The sequence below is a fragment of the Choloepus didactylus genome, chromosome 6, assembly GCF_015220235.1.
Source record: "Choloepus didactylus isolate mChoDid1 chromosome 6, mChoDid1.pri, whole genome shotgun sequence".
Lineage (NCBI taxonomy): Eukaryota > Metazoa > Chordata > Mammalia > Pilosa > Megalonychidae > Choloepus > Choloepus didactylus.
The window spans coordinates 142,833,188-142,837,831 of record NC_051312.1 but is presented as its reverse complement, the minus strand read 5'-3'; the positions used below and the strand labels follow the sequence as shown (position 1 = coordinate 142,837,831).

The window sequence follows — 4,644 nt, the reverse complement described above, 5'->3', positions numbered from 1 at the left end:
AATAATGACTATCTGCAGGGTTTTAGGCTTCATATACAACCTATTCTGTGAACAGAAGTACTCTATGGACTTGGATCTGTAATCTCTCATGTCTACTAAGTGTGTATTCAGTGTCACCATAGAAATGCAACCAGAAGTCTCTGGCTAAAGTTGGCAGATTTAACATAAGTACTTTGTCTGTGTTCCTTCCTAAACTCAGTAACACTATAGAAAAGTGTTTAACAATTACATTAACTCACAAGGGCAAAGTAAATAAATGAGCAGTATCTAATTTAGCGTACTCATGAAAGTGACCTTAGGAAATAATTGGAGAAAATCAGGATAATACCTAGTTTATGCTATATAATCTCTCATGTGCTCAGATTAAGTTGGACATGAACCTTTGAATGTAGTCGTGATGAAGGGGACAAAATAAGAGAAATGCTTGATAGTCTTTTTAATAAGTAATTTGACTCTCAGATCTCCTCTGCCACTCCATGCAGCCTTGAAAAGACTATAGGTTTATTATTTAAAGAAAGTAAAATGCAAAGACTCTAATTTAGGTTACTATGTGCATATTGAGGAGGGGAAATTAGGTTCAAGATTTGCATAATAAGTGTTCACACCCTGAGCTTTCTTCCCCTATTCAGCTCCACTCATGTATCCACAAGTCAGGCTTATATCCTTCAGGCAGATGGGAAGACAATCTGTGTGTCATCAGACCGGCCAATGATAAAACCTGATGGCATTGCCACTTAGAGTTCACTATCTTAGTGAATCTCAAAATTCACAAGCATTAAGCACCCACATAGAGATGCCAGTTAGATTTTGAACCACAATCCTAAATGTTAATGTGTGGGCAACTTAGCTGAGACATTTAAAAAGAAGCTGTAAAATAAAATAAACAAACATCATATAAATACAATTGTAAAGAAAGAGACAATGCAAAGACAAGAAAACTTCAAGGAAAGGTATCATAAAAGGACTAAAATGTAGTACCGAATACTAAAGTGATAGAAAAAGAGAATAAATATCAATAAAAGTCCTCGAAGACAAAGTTGAGATTATCACCTGCAGAAGAGATTAAAGAATGGAAAATAGAAGAGAAAATAAAGTTCAAAAAGAAGAAATTCCAGCTTCCAACATCTGACAAATGAAAGTTTAAAGAAGGAATTAAAGGAAACATAATCCAAGACTCAGAGACTTGATGATGGTGAGTGAAAAGGAGGAGCGTTGGGTGATATCTTGCTTTCTGGATTGGTAGCCTGGGTGATGGTGAAGAGAATTTAGAAAATGATGGTCAAGGTTGGAGTCACATTGGGAATCATAAGAAAAATGCTCAGCTTGGGGGGTAATTTGAGTTTGAGGAATCAGTTAGAAATAAAATAGAACTGTCCAGAGGTAGTACAGATGTTGAAGCTACATATTTAGAACAGAGCTTCTCAAACTTAGTCAGTTTGACTCCAAGGGGCAATACAAATGTCTGACCCTAATATCCAGGCACTTTTATTTTCAGATTGGGGGCAAATTGGGGGTGGAGGGCTGGGTACTGGTATCTAACGGGTAGATGCCAGGGATGCTGTCCATCATAAAATACACAGACAGCTCACCACAACAAAGAATTTCCGTGTCCAAAATGCATGTAGTGTCCTGGTTCAGAATCTCTGTACATATATGAATGTGGCAGAGGAGAAAGGAAATGGATTTTAAGAGTTGTGAGGCTCTTTTCATTTGCCAGACTAGTCCAAATACTTCATGTGAATTAACTCATTTCATACCCACAACCACAGTATGAGATCATTCTTCTTTAGCCTCATTTTGTAGAGAGAGATGAAAGGCTCAGAGGAGTTCCAAAACTAATCTAAAATCTCACAGGGTTGTGGTAAATCTTCCATGTTGCCTGAGGCATATCTGGGGTGGTGGCTTAGAACGCTGAGCTGCAGGCCTGCATAGAATGCCATGCAGGCCTGCCCTGTAAAGATGTGTGTCTTGTGACTACCATTGTCTTAAACCTAGATTGTATGCATCTTTAGCATATACACCTGATCTTCTGAAATAAAAAGCTGGAGCAAGGCTGCATTGTCGTCCACTTAGCACGAGATGCAAGTGGGCCCCCTGCTCCCTTAATTCTTAGCTTTGTGTCTATGTCTCATTCCTGCGTCGCCCTGTCAGCAATAACTGAAATGTTGAGGGTGTGTGTCCCAGTACGTTCAGTTCCCATGTAGCAAAGGAGCGTTTGAATTCCGCCAGTGTGAGTCCCGTTCCTATAGTGAGAGTTTGTAAGGACAGGGCTGGGTTCTCCACTAATGTAATTTTCTTCTGTCCTCACAGATTTCTGATGATGAGAATGTTAGCCAGAAATAACTCCTTTGTGACTGAATTTATTCTTGCCAGCTTAACAGATAGCCCAGAACTCCAGAAACCCCTCTTTAACCTGTTTCTGATGATCTGCATTGTCACCATGGTGGGTAACCTGGCTTGATAACTCTAATTGGGCTGAATTCCCACCTTCACACTCCCATGTATTATTTTCTCTTCAATCTTTCCTTTATTGATCTCATTTACTCTTCTGTTGTCATCCCCAAAATGCTGATGAACTTTATATCAAAGCAGAATTTCATCTCCTTTGTGGGATGCATGACACAGCTGTTTTTCTTTCTCTTCTTTGTCATCTCTGAGTGCTATATGTTGACTTTGATGTCCTATGATCACTATGTGGCCGTCTGTAACCCATTGCTGTATAAGGTCACTATGTCCTCTCAGGTCTGTTCTGAGCTGGTGCTTGCTGTATACGTGATGGGATTTGCTGGAGCCACTGTCCACACAGGGTGCATGCTCAGACTGACCTTCTGCAGGGCTAACATCATCAACCATTACCTGTGTGAAATTCTCCCGTTCTTCCAACTCTCTTGCACCAGCACCTATGTCAACAAGGTGGCAGTTCTCATTGTGGTGGGGATTAATATCACTGTACCGAGTCTTACCATCCTAATTTCTTAAATTTTCATCCTGACTAGCATTCTTCACATCAAATGCACTCAAGGAAGATCAAAAGCCCAGCACTTGTAGCGGTCACATCACTGCTATTTCTTTTTTGGGGGTCAGGAGCTTTCATGTATCTGAAGTATTCTTCTCCTGGATCTATGGAACAGGGGAAAGTTTCTTCTGTTTTCTGTACTAATCTGGGGCCCATGCTCAATCCCCTCATCTACGGCTTGAGGAACAAGGATGTCAAAGTTGCTCTGAGCAAAGCCCTGATCAAAATCCAGAGGAGAAACATATTCTTATTCAGAGCAATGAAAATGTAAAGAAATACAAGAACTTCAACTTTTTATTGATGTTTTCCATGAAGAAGTTTTATTCATCATGACTGTACAGATTGTTTTATTCAGTGTGGATTAATATACTTGTCTGATTTCCCTTATACCTAATCTTGTCTTTTTCTTTGCTACCTTATCATCTGTACCTTTCACAAGTTTGCTAAATAATTAATAGCATATGTATAGAAGCAACATCTGCACTGACTTTTTCATTATTGTTTTATACCTTTCTGTCTCCTGGTTTATCCCTAATCTGAACAAGCATGGTTTGTTCCATAAGTCACCTTGATTAGTTAACATTACATCCTACTCACCTAAACACAGAAGATTCAAATGGTATAGAAACATCCTCATTCTTGTCAATGTTGTTCGTGGCTTTGGCTGAAGGATTCACTCTAGTTAAGTATGAAATTCAGTGTTTTTACTGTATTCACAGGGTTTTGCAATCATTGCCACTGTATAATTACAGGAAGTTCTCATCACTGTATTAAGTAAAGCAGGGACCCTTAGAGTCTTTCTCCTTTTCCACTTGCCCCAGCTTCTGATAATCACAAATGTCTACTCTGGGATTTCATATAAATGGATTATACGATATGTCATCTTTTGTGTTTGGCTTCTTTCACTGAGCATAATGCTTTCAAGGTTCATCCATGTTCTAGCATGTATCAGCGCATCATTCATTTTTATGGCAGAATATTTCACTGTTTGGATATACTGCATTTTGTTTATCCATTCATCAGATGATGGACATTTGGGTTGTTTCCATTTTTTTTGCTATTGTCAGCAATGCTGCTATGCACAGTTGTGTACATGTTTTGAGTGAGCACATGTTTTCATTTCTTGTGAGTATATTCCTAGGAAGAATTTGCTGGGGTCATATGACAACTCTACATTTAACTTTTTGAGGAATTGCCAACTGTTTTCCAAAGGGGCTGCATCATTCTACATTCCCATTAACAATGTCTAATTGTTGCTCGTCAAAATTGCATTGGGTAAGACTTCTTGCAAAGTGAGTAGTAATGAAGTTTAGTGGAGAGTCTTGTCTTCTTCCTGTCCTTAACAGAAATGCCTCTAATGCTTCCCCATTATCTTAGATACTTGCTTTAGGATGAATGTGTGTGTGTGTGTATATATATATATAATCATTTTAGGTACATATCCATCAGTTTCTGTTCTCTTGATTTTTTTTTAATCAAGAATGGGCTTGAATTTTGTCAAAAACCTTTTCAAAATTTATGGAGATTGGTGGGAATTGAATCATGTGCCCCATAAAAGACATATTAACCAAACCTCCTCCTGCACCTTGCTGGGAGGAATGGCCCCTGCCTCCTCCTCCACCTCTTCC

General features: G+C 38.9%; 1 pseudogene; it reads left to right on the top strand.

The window, feature by feature from the left end:
- The first annotated feature begins 2,293 nt into the window (after positions 1-2,293).
- Positions 2,294-3,287, top strand: LOC119537389 (annotated as a pseudogene).
- The last annotated feature ends 1,357 nt before the right edge of the window (positions 3,288-4,644 follow it).